The 19,483-nt window shown below is 40.3% G+C and overlaps 1 pseudogene; it reads right to left on the bottom strand.

Moving 5' to 3' along the window:
* Positions 1–873: 873 nt before the first annotated feature.
* The window catches only part of LOC122452785, a 55,779-nt pseudogene continuing 37,169 nt past the window's right edge, over positions 874–19,483 (bottom strand).

Below are 19,483 nucleotides of genomic sequence, written 5' to 3'. Positions count from 1 at the left end.
ACGGCACGGAAAAAGGTCTGTGTAGAATGTTAGTTCCCTTCATCACTGAAGTTAGGATCTTAAATGCACCTTTGCTTGGCACTCTGCTTCTCTTATGTAGCAAAGCCAGGGTGTTCATTTTGAGTTCTTTTTGTAGTTAGTTTGATTAAATGTCCTTCTGGCTTTAGTGCTGCTGATCCTTTGTTTTAAAGCTAAAGCAATGGTGATCACTCTGTAATGTGTAAAAGTACTGAATCATTGTGTTGCGTACAGTGCTGTGGGTCAATTACACTTCAAAAACCAAACAGAAAAACTCCTAGAAAAAGACATCAGATTTGAGGTTACCAGAGATGGGGGAGTTGGATGAAGGGGATCAAAAGGTACAAAGTTCCAGTTATAAGATAAAAAGTACAAGGGTTGTAACGTACAACAGGATCAATATAATTAACACTGCTGTGTTATATATGACAGTTGTTAAGAGAGTAGTTCCTAGAATTTACATCACAAGGAAACATATTTTTTTCTTTTTACTTTGTATCTATATGAGAAAATGACGCTCACTAAACTTACTGTGGTAATCATTTCATGATGTATTTAAATTAAATAATTATACTGTAAGCTTAGGCAGTGCTATATGTCAATTATATCCCAACACAGCTGGAAAGACAAAAATAAAGAATAAAAAGATTTGTACATCCTGAAAAAGAGACCATATTGAAAACATTCACCTTAGCAACTTCTGATAGAGAGACAAAACTTATTTTAATTGACTACTGATTTTTATCAAATTTTTAAGTTTTAGTTTAAGAGACAGGATCACAGTTCTTTTCCCCAGTTTCTAACACTTTGTCTCAGATTCCCAAAAGGAAGTCCAAAATATGCTGTAGAAATTTTTTATAACTTAGAATCCACACTGTTTCTCTGCAAAGGAGCCAGTATCGCCCCAAATGCCTCTCTTCACTCTTGGAGTCATAAAAACCATGCTTCTCAGTATCCTCTCGGACAAGATCTAGCACCAAGTAGTGAGTGCTCTAACTCCTTCTGAGGGCTTGCTGGGTCTTTGTGAATAAGATGTCATTGGTCATCCATTCATTCACCAGAAGAACGTTGTTCTGATGTTTTCACAGAACATCTGGTTCACAGATGAATTTCTGAACAACAGTTCCTGCCTGGGTAATACCTGTGAGCTCATACTTTCTTACAGTTTGGGTGAAATCCTCATTCTTCCGCAGATTGGGATCACCAAAGGACCCCAGTAAATCTGCCCCACACAGCAATGTTACCTTTGGACACCTTTTGCTTCTGACCCCACGGATTTCTTTTGACTAAAATCTTGACTTTGTCCAGCCAGCTTCCTCCTCCATTCAGGTCTTTCTGGCGAGCCCTGCTTATCGCAGCTACTGGTCTCCACTTTCTCTCGATGGTGTCCGAGCACCTGAGCAGTCTCTAGCCACTCCTTCTGAAGTCTTCTCCATGCACACACTTCCACCTGCTTTGAATTCTTGGTGGCAAGATATGCAATGATAACTTGGCAATGGGCAAAGAAGAGTTTGATGCTTCTTATATACCTTGCTGACAGGATGAATTGTGCCTTGTCTAACTGTATATTTTCCTATTGCATGCGTGTAGTTCTTGACCAGTCCAAGCAACCTGAGGTGCATGTTGATGACTGGAATAAAAAACCACAAGCAAGGAGCACCACAGTTGTCTTCTCGGAATTTTCTAGGCTAACAATGTTAAGTTGTTGGTCTAAGTGCAAAACCCTGACACGTTCTTTGTCATTCTTACAAAGGAAATTCTGTCATTCTGAAGCGCTCTGCAAGGTTGGCTATCAGCATCATTCCAACTTGTGTGTCAACAGCCTTCTCCAAGTTGAGCTAGAACAGAGGATCCACATCCATATTGTGACCCACGTCCTCAAGGCTGACTGACACGACTCCTTGTATCTTGTTGCTTTACTTTACATATCTTAGTTTATCGAACAGAATTTTAAGTAGTTTTCTGGTTATTGCCCATCCATATCCTTCGCTGATTTATAAAAATAGGAGCTCCTTAACTTTGCTGCTTTTGTGTTGTTATTTGTTGTTGTCATCATCTTGGTAGCTCATCTGTAAGAATTTTTGGATATGCTAGGCTTTGATTTATTGTCTTTTACATATGTCTCAAAAACTTACAGTATGCTTCATATATATTGTTCCCTGTCTGTTAAAGTGTTTTAAAACACTCCATGGGTATCAACTGTTGATTAAAAATGTTAATTGTCTTTAATGTTTTTGGTGTATTTGTATTGTTTTCCTTATCCTTAGGTTAGCTTTGTATTTTTTCTTACTTTTGTTCTTTAATCTATTTAGATTCAATTCTGTCTCCAATAACTAAATAAAGAAAGAGGGGAAAAGGGAAAAATCTTCCTCACAGAAGAATTCCAATTAATAAATGTGGGCAGAATGAGGAAAAGAGAAAATTACCATTAGAACATCACAGTTACATTGTTGCAGGGAATATCCATGGATGAATGCCAAATATTTATTAATTACTATGGTGATTGTGACATATGTCTGCAAGTTCTTTGTTATTTCTCTTTCCAAGAGGTGAAGGTTAATTCCCCTCTGTTAAGTGTGGGCTGGATTGTGACTGTCTTCTAATAAATAGAGAACAGAAAGGAAAAAATAATAACTTTATAGAAGAAAATATGGGCAGACACCAATTAACCTAGTGACCAAATTAAGGTTACCAGTAATAAATCATTCTGACAACATACATCTTCTAATAAAATGTGATGAGACAGGCAAATCACCCTTACTGTATTTTTATAAAAATAAATTATCCCTCCAATTTTTCCAAACTCCATCTAATCAAGGGACAACAATAGACAAGCCCAAACTGAAGGACATTTTACGAGATACCTGACCAGTGTTCTTCAAAAGCATCAGGAGAAATAGGACAGATTGATAAACTGTCTGATTAGAAAAAAATTTAGAAATGTGATGACTAAATGCAGTGTGTGGTCTTGAGAAATCAGTGGAAAAATGGGTTACATTCAAATAAACTTTAGTTGATAGTAATGTATCAATGTTGACTTCTTAGAATTGATAAATGTCCAATGGTTATGTAAGGTAACACTAGGGGAATCTGAATGAAGGATATAAAGAAACCCTTTGTGCTCCTGGAAACTCTTTGTGGTCCTGGAAACTCTTCTGCAAATCTAAGTGAAATTTGTCTAAATAAAAATGTATTTCCAATTAAAAAAATTTTTTCATAAAGCTTAACACCTTGCAAGTAGTATAAAAATCTCAGGGAATTTTTCATAGCAATATGGTGTGGGAGGCATTTTGGAGACTGACAAACTTGACTAAAAAATAGTTTTTCAGTAAAAACAATAGGGCAAAAAGAAACACTTTACTTAAAACCAATAGTTAAAAAGACAAACAGGAGATTGTACAATCCCATGCATAGAAAGGGATCTTGGGTTCACAGTGTCCTGGACCCCGGGATCCTGGGCACTCCCTTAGGTGGAAAGGTGCTTTCAGTGAGCTTGAAACAACTTCATTTCAAAGCTGTTGAGAGCATATCTCACAGCTTCGTGCTGTCCTGAGTGCTGGGGTGGGGGGGGGCAGGTCAGAGTGACTCCAGTCATCGTCCACATCTTGTCCGGAATCCCTGATTCTAAGACAGTGGTCATGAGGACTGGGTAGACAGCAGGGTGACACAGTAGTTTTCAGAGTTTCGAGTGTTACTGATTCCTGCATCTGCGGTGCTGCCTGCTTCCCTTTCCGGCAGCGGGGGTGCTGGAGCAGAGAAAACCACTTGAGGACAAAGTGTTGCACCTCACCTGGTTCCAAGGACCTTGTGATTGTCTGAGGATGGGAAGACTAGGCAGGTGCTGCTCTGATGAAGACAGAGGGGTAGGCAGCGAGGAAGACCTGCTCTCCACTGCTGTGTCCAGGCCTTGCCCATCCCTCCCAACCTTGTCACAAAGGTCTTTGTGACCTTCCAGAGGGAAAGACCAGATGAGCTTTATCCCTCAGTGAAAGAGAAGGAAAATGGAACTTAGGTCACCTCCACCACACCAAAGGCTGGGTGCCCCAGGCATGCACTTTCTGTCTAGCTCCTACTGGGTTCTCTCTTTCTGTTGGCAGTAAACACTGCAACTGTTCTTGGAGCAAAAATCATTGTCATTTCTGAAAGCAACTGCCTCTGCAGGCTTCTTTCTCCTATTTTCTCAATCTCTAAAATGTAGGGTCATTCTTCAGATGCCTTTCAGTTATTGCAGACTTTGAGTACTCCCATGTTTATCTATTTCCTTATAAATCCTTTTTGTAAAAATCAGTTTCTTCTTTTGCCCTCCTACTGTCTGCTCATATTCTTTAATTCAAACACCTATAATAATTTATTAATTCATCATACTACTTTTAGCTTCTATAGTCTATCCTAGGAATAGCTGAAAAAAACAATTTTTTGTATAAGCTGTGGCTTGATAGGCATATTTTTCCGGTGAAATATGTGCAACACTCTCTATTATCAACAAGTACCCTCCTAAGAGTCTTAGTTTAGATGTCCAGCCTTGCTGTCCATTGTCTATAATATTTTGCAACATGATGTCCATTGTTTCTCAGCCGGAGTTTCATGGTTACCTGCAGGAGTCACAGTAGGTAGTAAGGAGGCATAATTAACACGAACTTGTATTTGTTGTTCAGTCACTAAGTCATGTCTGACTCTGCAACCCCATGGACTGAAGCACAGGCTTCCCTGTCTTTCACTATCCCCCAAAGTTTGCCCAAACTCATGTCCATTGGGTCAGTGATGCCATCCAACCATCTCGTCCTCTGTCACCCCTTCTCTTGCCCTCAGTCTTTCCCAGCATCAGGGTCTTTTCCAAAGAGTCAGCTCTTCACGTCAGGTGGCCAAAATACTGGAGCTTCAGCTTCAGCATCAGTCCTTCTAATGAATATTCAGGGTTGATTTCCTTTAGGATGGACTGGTATGATCTCCTTGCTGTCCAAGGGACTCTCAAGAGTCTTCTCCAGCACCACCGTTCAAAAGCATCAATTCTTCAACCTTCTTCATGGCCCAACTCTCACATCCATACACAACTACAGGGGAAAACCATAGCTTTGATTATATGGACCTTTATAGGTAAAGTGATGTCTCTGCTTTTTGATACATAGTCTATGTTTGTCGTAACTTTTCCCAAGGAGCTAGTGTATTTTGATTTCATGACTGGAGTCACCATCCACAGTGATTTTGGAGCCCGAAAAAATAACATCTGTCCCTGTTTCCATTTTTTCACTGTCTGTTTGCCATGAAGTAAGGGGACTGGATGCTATGATCTTAGTTTTTTTGAATGTTGGTTTTAGGCAACTTTTTCATTCTCCTCTTTCACCTTCATCAAGAGGCTGTTTAGCTTCTCTTCACTTTCTGCCATTAGAGCGGTATCATCTGCAAATCTGAGATTGCTGATACTTCTCCAAGCTATCTTGATTCCAGGAGCTTGTGATTCATCCAGTCCGGCAAGTCACGTGATATTCTCTGCATATAAGTTAAATAAACAGGGTGACAATATACAGCCTTGATGTACTCCTTTCCCAATTTGGAACCAGTCTGTTGTTCAAGTCTGGTTCTGTTGCTTCTTGACCCACATTTATGTTTCTGAGGAGACAGGTCAGGTGGTCTGGTAGTGCCATCTCTTTAAGAATTTTCCACAGTTGTGATTCACACACAGACTTTAACATAATCAATGAAGCAGAAGTAGGTGTTTTTCTGGAATTCCCTTGCTTTCTCTATGAGCCAATGAATGTTGGCAATTTGCCCCTGGTTCCAATGCCTTTTCTAAACTCAGCTTGTATGTTTGGAAGTTCTCAGTTCATATACTGCTAATGCCTAACTTGAAGGATTTTGAGCATAACCTTACCAGCACGTGAAATGAGTGCAACTGTTTGGTAAGTGGAACATTCTTTGACATTGCCCTTCTTTAGGACTGGAATGAAAACTGACCTTTTCCAGCCCTCTGGCCACTGCTGAGTTCTCCAAATTTGCCGACATACTGAGTGCAGCACTTCAACGGCATAAATCTTTCAGAATTTGAAACAGTTCAACTGGAATTCCATCACCTCCCAGCAATCTTAGTAGTAAAATGCATTAAACTTTATCCATTTATTTTATCTATGTTGTCACATGAATCAGTGGTTTGTTCCTTTTGTTAAAGAATAGTACTCTACTGTATGGGGGTACCATATTTTGTTAATCCACTCACCTGTTGAAGTACTTCTGGATTCCACTTTTGGGTGGTTGTGAAAGAAGGTAGGTTTATAAACTGAACTGGTAACTTTTATTCATTCACAAAATGGAACCAATGAAGGTTGGTTATCCCCACACACTCACCTTCCCTACTGACCTTCCTGGTCACCAGCTGTATCTGAAGGAAGAAAGATAAAGGGAAATATGATTTTACCCTACCTATTTCCTTGTCCCTAAGGGGAAAAGCAAATGGGCCTGGAAAAAAAAAAAACAACCTTAGGGGATAGCATCAAAGTCATTACTTCTCATATAATGAAAGTTATGGTAAAATGTGAAGGTTGAATTCTCCTTCATAAGGTGAGAAAAAGTCAGTCAGAAAATAGACATTGTGAACTAAGACTTAGAGGTTATTGACTGAGGTATATTAGAAGAATGCCTTGCTCATACTTCACTGTATTTCTATCCTTTGGAAAAATTCTCATAAAAAATGTCCCTCAAGTCCTCAAATTCTCACAAACTGTCCCAAAAGTTAGTTCTGGTTATATTTCCTCGAGTTAAGTGTGGATACAGGGTAATGAGAAATAAAATGTTAAAGTTAAGAAATAGCATAGGTAAAAAAGCAATAATGTAAGACAACAGAGGATAATTACATATAGGTCTTGAACTAGAAAGTAATCCAAGTTCTTAACTCATTTATTCTGATGCAATTTAATAAAGGACTGAGAACTCTTCAAAAAGTTATACAGAAATGAGATACTGCAAATTAAATTTACATTGGAAATGTTAGCACATTTATCCAATATGTATCCATAGGATATTCTGCACTGAGCAAATCTTAAGAGTGGATTTTTGATTTTGTGAATTAAAACACTGATCCCCACTTAAACTGGATAGTTGGCCTTAAAAGTTGAAATCTGTGGCTGAAATGCAATTGTCTCCACATCTCCCCCTCCTCCTCGCCTTCTGGTGTCCAGGATCTGCTCTCTAGTGCTCCCCACTGCTCCCCAGTGCTCTCCGTGCTCCCCAGTGCTCCCCAGGCCACCTCTGACCTTTGCTTCCTCTCACCTGTTCACCCTGCCTTCTGCCTCTCACGTTCATTCACAGCACATCAGTTACTATTACAGTCGGCAGTTAGATGTATGTCCTTGGCCCATAATTCTATCATATCTTCATTCATTTTGAAAACCTCCACTGACTCCCTTTTACCTGGGCAATGAACCTGGGTATACTTGACATGCAAGGCCATCTACACTCCAATCCCAGATATTTCCTAAATGCACTTGCACTCCACACTCCAAGCAAATCAGTCATCGAGCTGGACCAGCGGTCATCAAAAGTCACTGCAGGAAGCACTCTTCTCTGCCACTGTTTCTGTGACTGGTTATAACGTCTGCTTAGAATGACTCTTTCCTCCATATGTACATATTCAAATGCTCTATATACTTCAAAGTGCAGTTTGCCGTGAAGGCTACTGCTGGGGACTGTAGGAAATAAAACTACAATATGAGCTGAAGCAGTGGTTCTTATACATGTGCTTCCTTGTGAATCCCATCTCCAGATTCAGATCATGCACATCTGTGTCTTTTAAAATGTCTTTCTTAAGCGAGCCTATGAGCCCCAAATCCAGGCCTGTGCAGGCTCTGTCGGTGTTTGGGAGGTACTGGGTTACAAATAAGAGGATGTGATTGATGGCACAGGTGTTCACATCAAAACTCTGGGGACTCAGTGCTTTCATGAATATATAGGGAACACAGTAAGCTGGCTTATTTACTTTGTATTGAAGCTCCAATACTTTGGCAACCTGATGAGAAGAGCTGACTCGGAAAAGATCCTGATGCTGGGAAAGATTGAGGGTAAGACGAGAAGGGGGCGACAAAGGATGAGATGGTTGGATGGCATCACTGACTCAGTGGACATGAGTTTGAGTAACCTCCAGGAGATGGTGTAGGACAGGGAAGCCTGGCGTGCTGCAGTCCATGGTGTTGCAAAAAGTTGGACATAACTTATCTCCTGAATAACAGCAAATAAATTTCATATCAAACTAGGAATTTAAAAGAGCTGATAAAGGTAACAAGAAAGCCCTGCAGCTTAAACTGTACTTAATAATGAAAAACTGAAAGGTAAGGAAACAGGCAAGGATATCTGCCCTCCTGATTCTTATTCAATACTGTACTGGAAGGTTAGCAATTTCAATAAGTCAAGGAAAAAATTTTTGAAAAAAGAGGAAATAAAATATTCAGTTTGTAGACAACATGATTGCCTATGTAGAAAATTATTATTGTTTAGTTGCTGAGTCGTGTCTGATTCTTTTGTGACTCCATGGACTGTAGCCCATAAGACTCCTCTGTTAATGAGATTTTCCAGGCAGGAATACTGGAGTGGGTTGCCGTTTTTCTTCTCCAAGGGATCTTCCCAACCTTAGGATTGAACCCACATCTCCTGCACTGGCAGGCAAATTCCTCATCACTGTGCCACCAGGGAAGCCAGAAAGTTCCTAGGACTCTACAAAAAAATTCCTAGAATGCAAAAATGAGTGAGCAATATTGCAAGTTAAAAGTCAACTTGAAAAAATGAATTATACTTCTATATTTGAAAGAGTATTGTCTAAAGTATTATATATATAATACAGTATTATATTAAAGTATTATATTATATATATGTGATTCTTTATATATAAATGATCCCTAACCAGGGGTTGGTTCACAATGTCCGAAGGCATTTTCAGTTGTCGCATGGGGGTGTGCACACTGCTGACGTCTAATAGGTGATGCCAAGGATGGCACTAAGCGTTTTGTGATGCTCCAGGTAGCCTCTCGTAACATAGAATTATCCAGCCCAAAATGTCAATTGTGTTGGGGCTGACTAACCATGTTGAAAACCTAGTGAAATATGCACAGGATCTATATGCTAAAAACTGTAAACACAGATGAAAGCAGTCAAAGAAGGTCTATAAATAGAGACACATACTGTGTCCGTGTATTGGAATAGTCAATCCAGTGAAGATGTCATTTATCCTCAAACTCATCAATAGATTTAATGCAAATCTGAAACAAAATAGTGACATGAATTTTTATAGACAAGGCAATTTGATTCTAAAATCCATGTGAAAATTGAAAGCAGGGGTCGCCATATTACAGCCCTCCAGTCAAACCGGGCCTGCAACCTGCTCTTTTATATGGTGCATAAATGAAGAATAGATTTTATATTTTATGATGTTAGGAAAAATCAAAAGAAGTATATTTTATAAGTTAGAATTATTTGATCTCATATTTCAGTGACCATAAACTTCTATTTGAACACAATCAGTCACACTCATTTATTATGAATTGTCTGTGGCTATGCCCGGCCGCTGCGCCCTCATAGCTGCACTGGGTTTCGGCTCCACCTTTTGAAACTGAAGTCGAGTGACCTGTTCCCCCACCCCACCCCTGCTCCCTGGTCCTTGGGTGGGTGTGGCAGAGCTGATGATCTCTGAAGCATCTTCAGCGTCCTGCCTCCCTTGTCTTAAACAGTAATGCATATTCATAGCTGAATATGGTCGATCATGTAGGGTCTAAGAAGCCTGGAAAGGCAGTTTTCCTTTGCCTTATTTTCCCAGCTTGCAGTGCTTCCATTGGCACAGTTCCGTATCAACTCCTGTCCTTCCTGAGATGATGAAGGCCCTGGCTCTCACCCACTCTGCTCTCCTTTCACCAAAAAGGTGGTTTGCCACATTGTTAGTGCCCCTTCCCAAACACAGATTTTTGTAATATGAGCAGACCGATCATTTCTGGTTCCTTTTTGCTTAACAATTCCAACTGCAATTTATTTGTCTCCTATCCATTTTACTATAAGCAGCCAGGAAGACCCAAATGACTCATTCAGAACTTTGCTTAAAAATCTCTTCAGCTAAACATCCAAGTTCATTGCTTGAAAGTTCTACTTTCTGTAAAATGCTAGCGCACAAACACAGTTCAACCAATTTATTTGCCATTTTATAACAAGGATAAAAGTTGTAATCATTGTCCAATAACATGTTCCTCACATCCATCTGAGACTTCATCAGAACGACCTTTACTGTCCATGTTTCTACCAATGTTCTATTCACAGTCGTTTAGGCATTTGTTTGGATAACATCACCGACTCAGTGGTCATGAGTCTGGGTGAACTCCGGGAGTTGGTGATGGACAAGGAAGTCTGATGTGCTGTGGTTCATGGGGTTGCAAAGGATCGGACACAACTGAGCGACTGAACTGAAGAAGTTGAAAACTTTCTCTACAGCTCTCTTTTCTTTCTGAGCTTTTACTAGAATCATCTTTGGAAGTCTGTTCCCAGAAATCTAGACTTTGCTAGCATGCACTTCAAAAGTCTTCCAGTCTCCACCCATTCCCCAGTTCCAAAGTCATTTCTACATCATTTACGGTGTTTTGTTACAGCAAAGACCGTTACCTCTTGGTAAACAATTTCTGTCTTAGACAATTTAGGCTGCTATAGTGGAATACCATAGAGTGAGACGCTTGTGAGAAACACACATCTTTCATTGCTCTCTGTAGTCTCAGCACATGGGCATAATCTCTGCGCTCCAAGAGTGTGTCTTTGACCCAGATCCTCAGGTCAGGCAAGATCGGGATGGATGGTCTCCTGAGCCCCCTTAGTTTCCTCAGTGAACGCAGAGACCCATTGACAAAAAATTAAATCACCAATTCCCACTTTCCAAATGCTGTCATATTCAGACATTGGCATTGTTGATTATGAATATGCCAAATGTAGAAAGCTGTGCTAAAATGGTAAAGAAACGAACTGGAAGCATTTTGGAAGTAAACATGCCAAAGTAACTCATCTACTTTAAGAAGGTTAGAATGTCAAAGGACTTATATTTTCTCCTACGCACATTTTTAAAATTTCAGAACTTTTATAACATCCATTAATTTTGAAAATAAAAAAATTAATTTAAAAAATTAATAGTGGATTCCTACACAAAATCAGACTTCCAGGGTTCAACATACTTTTTGTTTGAGTATGTAATTATTTTCATGTGGCTTGTGGCCCATGCTCTATTACAAGATTTGATTTACCCCATGGGGTCAAAGAGAAAATAGAAATTCCACCTGTGGGCAGCCAAGAATCCTGGGAATGTCCTTTCCTTTCGGAGCCTCTGCCATGCACAATATCACACCCAGGTCATCATTCTCTTATTAACTCTTTGCGCAGTGTTCCACGGGTCTTGACAGCACTTTTCTGAGACTCACTCATGCCCAAACAAGCTTGGTTCTGCACTCATTCTACAAAGGGCTGTCCCGTTGGCAAGCACATTCATATTTTTAATTCATTCAACATCAGTGCTTCTCTAATTTAGGCAATAAATAAGTGAGAGAAGATAAAGCCAATTTCTTGGCTCAGGGCAAGGAATGAGAAACATACTCCATTAGAGTCAGCATAAATATAAATATGGATACATATTTGTTATATTTATGCTGCATACCAAATAAAAAATACTCTGCATCTGCCGTGGTTAATGACTCCTAATTTGTGGTATCACTGTTGGTTTCTCTCTGCTGAGAAATCAGAAGAGACCTTCCTCATGGTGGTTTTAAGTTCATCTTTGTTCTAGCGTTCACACTCGCTCTGCCGGGCCTCTCACCCTTGTCTGTAGAAGGTGTTGTTGGCACCTAGATTTCCATAATGCTAAGGGTTTATTGCTACAACTCCCAGGGCTCTGTCTGAAACTTTCTCTGCCTATGAAAGAGCGTGTCTAGCTTATACACATGTGGAAGATCAGAAGTGCCAGGAAGTTAATGTGCCTGGGTTGCCGTCTCGTTTCCCAGTCAACGGCACAGCTGGTGGCGCGATCCTCCAGCTACTTCATCCTTCAGCTGGGACAGCTCTGAGGTGTGTGGTCCTGCAGGGACCCCCGTGTGACTGAGCCATTTCTCACAGTAGCCACGTGCTCATCTGTGCACCTTGAGTTGCCGTCCTTTCTCCCCTCTCACTGCGTTACATCCCCTTCTCGTGCTTCCTTGGAACCATCTCCCTGATATCCCGCCCACCCTCACATGCTGATCTCGCGCTGCTTGGGAGAACATAGGTCTCTCTGGTCCCGTGCAGGTCTGGTTACTGTGTCTGCCCTGTGTATTCGAGACTTTAACACCCATTTCAGAGGTGGCTTTGTCTCTCTTTCTGTGGATCCTCAAAGTTTAGTCTTTAACTTTAGTCATCTGATGTGAAGAGCTGACTCATTGGAAAAGACCCTGAAGCTGGGAAAGATTGAAGGCAAAAGGATAAAGGGGCCGTAGAGGATGGAGATGATTAGATAGCATCACCGACTCAGTGAACATGAATTTCAGCAAACTCCAGGAGATACAGGAGGATAGAGGAGCCTGGCGTGCTGCAGTCCATGGGGTCACAGAGTCAGGCACGACTTAGTGACTGAACAAAAACAACAGGAGCACTTTACTTTATTTACATTTAAAGCTCCATCTTACTACTATATTTAAAATAGATAACCGAGAGGGACCTACTGTATAGCACAAGGAACTCTGCTCAATGTTATGTGGCAGCTCAGACGGGAGGGGAATTTGGGGGTGAGTGGATACTTGTACAGGCGTGGCTGGATCCCTTCACTATTCACCTGAAACGAACACAACATTGCTAATCAGCCATACTCTAAAAAAAACAAAGTTTAATAAAAAATTAAAAATAAATAAACTCTGTTTTACTCAATAAAGTTTCAAAAGACCTGTTGGTGATCTTAGCCCAGCAGCGGAATCCTTGGTGGTCAAGCATTCAGTGCTTCGTTTCACTCCCCCAACTTCTCCTGAGTCCGTAGTTCAGTGGTGGAACTTCTCGCACAAAGAGATGGCCAGATTAGGTCCACATGGCCAAGCTCCCACCCAGGATTGAACTGGAGGTGTGTTTTGATGTTTGCAGTATTTTGCTATCAATAGTTCCCCAAGTGAATACTGTTCAGTATCCAGAGATGGGAGTTGAATGTGATAGAGGAACCCCAGATCTTCTGACTCCTTAATCCTATTTAGTGGGCATGGTTTTAAAAGTCTTTCCTGAGTTAACATTTGAATCATGACCCAAATATATATCACTCATCTGCAGGAATAGGCTGAATAAGACTGCTGCTATTGATGGGATTTTGTTATCACCTAGCAACATGCAAGTATCTGTGACCGCAGGCATTATCGAGTCAGGAATAACTGAAAGTCTGGTGATGCTGGTGTTATATGAAGAATATAAGGGTGTAAGGAAATTTCTCTGTATTGGTTGCACCTTGGGGAGACACAGCCTGCTTCACTACTTCAAATATCGTACACACTTACTGTTGCTGAGACCAGTCTCCAGCTCATTAGTGCCCTACTGCTTGCTAGATTTCTTCTAACCTAAGACTATTCAAGCATCTCACAGGCAGGACTCCCCGCTGCTGCAGTTTTAAATAATGAACACACAAATGGTCTTATCTTCCCATTTGCTAAAGATTTTATAGTCTTTCCCATGGTAAATATAAAGACTTCTAATTTTTTCATACTTTATAGCATAAAAATACATCACTGTGGAGTAGACAGCAAGAGATTGGTATTATTGACCAAAATTTCTGTTATTTATGCTATTTGCTTTTAACTGAACAGTCTTTTACAAATCAATGTCTATGATACATGAAGGGGATAAACTATTTTTGGCCCATATCAATTTTTTGTTAGCACTTTAGTAAAGTTACTTGGAGTTTTGACCGTCTCATATTTTGCTGTTCATATCCTCTTTGGGTAATCTGTTAATATCCCCCTTGATATCTAATATTCCAGCACTTTAATCAATGTCTGTCATCTTACAAATCTATTTGCAAATGATTAATCACTTTCTCTACCAACTAGAATTCTAAACAGCCACCAGTCAGTGGTCACTGAAACTTTTAATAAAAGACTTGATCAATATTTGTTGTATCAATGAATAAGTCAATTAATAACTCAGAGCACTGCTTTTCTCTAAAGTGACCTCTGACACATCAAAGACGTATTCTTTTCTTTATTCTTCAGGGTGAATATTTCTTGCATTGTGCTCTTCACTTAATCTGTGAAGATTGCTTCAGTCATGTCTGACTCTTTGCCACCCCATGGACTGTAGCCCATCAGGCTCCTCTGTCCATGGAACTCTCTACACAAGAATACCGGAGTGGGTAGCCATTCCCTTCTCCAGGGATCTTCCTGACCTGGGGATCAAAGGCAGATCTCCTGCATTGCAGTCAGATTCTTTACCATCTGAACCACCAGGGAAACTGTGCATATAATTTAACTATGAAATTTTCTAAGCCATTATAATGCACTGAACTTGGGCTCTACTCTAAAAATAGCTCTGCACACATAACAAGCCAGTTAATGAGTTATTATTCACATTAAAAGATCTCTCTATTTTGCTAAGCAAATGAAGGCAATCCTGCTTTGTTTATAGCTCATAGAAACAAATTAATAATTTATTTTTAAACCAGTTAGATGTCAGAGTACAAAGCTGAGAGAAAGATGGTGTAGAGGGACTTTTGCAATGATGTGTCTGTGCCCCGGGGAGAAGTACCACAATTTAAAAAAAATGTGAGAGGTCCAGAAAAAGAAACAAAACAGGAAGTGACTCATTACAGGGACAGAGGCATTTGAAAAAATCAGATGATATTTGTTAACTTGTGCTCTTGGAGAATTAATAGTTACAAATTATTGGGAAAATGTAGATGATATTATTATTATTTAAATTTTTTCTATTTTTATTGAGATAAAATTAACATATAGCACAGTATAACTTAAGGTATATAGCATGTAGATTTCATTTACATATATCATGAAGTGACTATCACACTGAGTTTAGTGAACATCCGTTATTTCATATGGATAAAAAGTAAAGAAATAGAAAAATTTGTCTTGTGCTGGGAATTCTTCAGATTCACTCTCTCAACAACTTTTATATATAACATATAGCAGTCTCAATTATATCTATCATGTTGTATATTATGTCCCTAGTATTTAAATATCTTATAGCTGGAAGTTTGTACCTTTTGAACACCTGATTCAATCCTTCTCCCCTACCAACTCTGGTAATCACAAATCTGATCTCTTTTCCTATGAGTTGGTGTGTTTGTTTATTTGTTTGAAGTATAATTGACCTATGACACTATGTTAGTTCCTGTTATGCAACATAGTTATTCAATATTCCTATATACGTTTCAAATAATTCTAGCTACAATATGTCACACTAAAAAGATATTACATAGTTTTATTGATTTTATTGACTATACTTCCATACATACACTTCATATTTGTTAATCATTTATTCTGCATCTGGAGTTTTGCATTTCGTAATCTCTCTCATCTATTTCCTCTCTCATCCCTCTCTGGTCTGTTACCTCCTGTTTGTTCTTCGTATTTAAAACTCTTGATTTTATTACTTTTTGGTTCTTTTGTTTTTGGTTCCATAAGTGTTGAAACCATACCTTATTTGTTTTTCTTTGACTTATTTCGCTTAGCATAATACCTTCTAGGTCCATGCATGTTGTCACACATGGCAAGGTTTCATTCTTTTTACGGATGAGTAATATTCCATTGTGTGTATGTACACCACATATTCTTTATCTACTCATCTCCTGACGGGCACTTAGGTTGCTCCCATATCTTGGCCGTTGTAAATAATGCTGTAATGAACATACGGGTGCACGTATTTTTTCTAATTTGTGTTTTTGTTTTCTTCAGACAAACACCCAGGGGGCTTCCCCCGTGGCTCAGCAGTAGAGAATCCAGCTGCAAGGCCAGAGCATGGGAGATGCAGGCTCAATCCCTGCGTCAGGAAGATCCCCTGGAGAAGAGCTTGGCAACCCACTCCAGTATGTTTGCCTGGAAAATCCCATGGACAGAGGCGCCTGGCGGGCTACAGTCCATGGGGTCGCAAAGAGCTGGACATGACTGAAGCGACTTAGCACACACAGACAAATACCAAGGAGAGGAATTGCTGGATTATATGGTAGTTCTATTTTTATTTTTTTAAGGTATCACCATACTGTTCTCCATTGTGGCTGCACTAATTTACATTCTCACCAATAGTCACGAGTGTTCCCTTTCTTCTACATCTTGGCCAGCATTTGTTATTTATTGTTATTTATAACAGCCATTCTGACAGGTGTGAGGTGATATCCCATTGTGGTTTTGATTTTCATTTCCCTGTGATTGATGGTGTTGAACATCTTTCTGATGTACCTATTGGCCATATGTACATCTTCTTTGGAAAAATGCGCATTCAGATACTCTGCCCATTTTTTTTAATTGGGTTGTTTGGTTTTTTAATGTTCAGTTTTATGAGTTCTTTGTAGGTTTTGGATATTATTTTAATTAGGAAATAGGGGTCAATGTTTTGTCCTTAAAGTGAAACCTGAAGGAATAACATGAGAGAATTCTAGGCTTCCAATATATACCAATATGCACCATCAGTCTTGCTAACAATACCTAGAAAGGAAAATATTACAAAGATTGTATTTTTGATGACATTGGAGGGCTATAGAAAGCATGCGAACCAGGTGAAGTACAGTTGTCAAGAAGGGATGACAATTGCAGGCAAGCTGAGAGTTTCCCTACCCCTGAGGGGTATTTGCTAGTTCTGGGCATTGGCTGAGAGACCTGGCTTGGCCAAAGTCAAGGACAACCTCTGGGAAAAAGACAAAGTGGCAAAGCTCTTGGCAGTTACACAGAGTCATACAATGGGAGTCTTCAAGGGTTTTAAGCACATTCTGGGTTTCCTCAGAAGACGTTAGGTGAATTTTGCATGGAAGGTGAAAGAGCTGTGCTAAAACTTCTGAGAAACAGTAGGCCTTCTGTAGTCTCAGGGTCTTTAGGAAACAGAGACCTATAGTGGTCGGGCCTGGAAACAGGGTAATCTGAGAGGAGACCTTAGCGGGAGCAGTGAGTTGACCCTGAGGCTCTATCCTTGCTTCTAGCCTGAGGCTCTGTGCTTCTTTGGCAGAAGGCTTTGCTGGGGGACAGCTGCGGGGACTAAAGTGACAGAGTCGGGGACGTGAGGGACTGTAACACATAGTAGCTTCTTCACTCAAGACATTTGTGAGATGTTGAAGCAGTTTTCTGGCTGGATCAAGAGTAAGCTGTAAAGAAGATACGGATCTTCTGCAACCACTAGATACCCTGGACTCTCAGTTGGAAGGAATAGAGGTGAACTGAACAAACGTAGAAAACTCACTAAAATTGCTACCCAATCCTGACGGAGTGCAACTCGGACAGGGGTAAGTTTAAAATTTATCTTGCTGTCCAAGATCAAGACAACTTCATCTTCCTCACTCCTCTTTTGCATTTTCTTTAGGAAATTTGAAATTGTAAGTGGTTTTCCTACCTCTGTGAGATGCACACACATTTTTAACTTTATTTTTTAATTGGAGGAAAATTGTTTTACAGTGTTGTGCTGCTTTCTGCCGCGGAGCATTAGTCACTCAGTCGTGTCTGACTCTTTGCGACGCTACGGACTGTGGCCCACAAAGCGTATCTGTCCACGGGATTCTCCAGGCAAGAACACTGGAGTGGGTTGCCATTTCCTTCTGCGGGGGACCATCCTGACTCAGAGACTGAACCCGGGTCTCCCACATTGCAGGCGGCCCTAACTGTATATGTATCGCCTCTTTCTAAAGCCTCTCTCCCCTGGCTACCCACCCTTCTAGGTCATCACAGAGCACTAGCCTGGGCTCCCTGTGTATACACATCTTTTTGAAAGTTAAATGAGACTCTTGCTGGTCTTACATGCTAGGAATGCCTTTCTTGGAGATTCTGGAGCTATCTGTTTGAAATACAAACAATGAGAAGCAAGTCCTCCTTGTTGTTTGTATGTCAAAGAGATGTCCTCCTGTCTTGTCCTCCTGTCTCTGGGACCTCAGGCTTAGACACTTAGCTTCAGGTTGTGACTTCCTGCTTATTGAAAAGATGGCAGAAGTTCATTTTTCTTTTTGATACATAAAGACAATTTACATGTATGCAGTGGGTTGTGTCTGCCTGGTTATATAAAAGGCCTCTTTTACATATACCTCTGTGGAGTTGTTTTCTGGGTTGGCAGATTTTATCTTTAAGTATTTTTAAGCCCCTGACATAGGGAATCAGCCTCATGCTTTGTGTAGAGCAAAGGAAAGCACCTTCAGTAGTGGAAGATGTCACTGGGTCCTCTAATGATGGGCCAGGCACACTCTGAAATTCCAGACAGGTAAAGAAGCAGGATGCTGTAACTGGTAATCGTGAGAAAAAAGCAACAACAGAAACAGAATCACAGATAGTCCAGCTCTTACCTGTGGTTGACAAGGGCTTTAAAATAACTGATTGAATTACGGATTTCTCTAGATATATGCCCAGGAGGGGGATTGCAGGATCATATTTGAAAATATACTTGCATCCAGTGTTCACTGAAGCACTGTTTACAATGGCCAAGACTTGGGAGCAACCCAAATGTCCACGGGCAGATGAATGGATAAAAAAGAGGTGGTACATATATGCAATGGAATATTACTCGGCCATGTAAAAGAACAACATTGGGTCATTCATAGAGATGTGGGTGGACCTAGTCTGTCATGCAAAGTGAAATCAGCCAGAAATAGAAAGACAAACATTGCATATTAATGCATATATGTGGGACCTGGAAAAATGGTATAGGGGAACATTTTTGCAGGGTGGGAGTAGAGAAGCAGAGGTAGAGAAGGGACATGTGGACATGGAGGGGTGGTGAAGGCGGGATGAACTGAGAGAATATAAACCGCCAAGTGTAAGACAGAGAGCAAACAGGAAGATGCCGCACAGCACAGCGAGCTCAGCCTGGAGCTCTGCTGATCTAGGTGGGTGATTGGCGGGATGGTGGGAGGCACATCTGCTTTGCCAAAAGTTTTCACTTTCATCTCAGATTCAAAGGATTTGTTAACAAACTAAGCCATTTGTTATATACAGATGAACAATACAAATATTTATCAGCCCATCTAGTCTACTTTCAACACACTGTCGTTAAAAGAAAAAGAGAAAAAAAGAAAGAAATAAAAACAGCAGAGGAGAGCAATAGTACATACATCACCAAATTGGATTTGCCAACACCCAGACTTAAACAGCGCTGTGAAGCTCTGTGTAACAGCAGTCCAGAGTTCCAACTGGGAGAACGTCCCAGGCAGTGCGTCTGCTCCGTGGGTGAGACTTAAATTGCTGTCTCTCAGGCCATTGAGTATAATCCCCATGTCACAAACCTATATCATTATTAGTTTGTGAGCAAAACTGCAGCTCTGGTA

This window comes from Cervus canadensis, chromosome 14, assembly GCF_019320065.1.
Source record: "Cervus canadensis isolate Bull #8, Minnesota chromosome 14, ASM1932006v1, whole genome shotgun sequence".
Classification (NCBI taxonomy): Eukaryota; Metazoa; Chordata; class Mammalia; order Artiodactyla; family Cervidae; genus Cervus; species Cervus canadensis.
The sequence above is the reverse complement of the archived record's forward strand: the minus strand, read 5'-3'. Positions and strand labels throughout refer to the sequence as shown.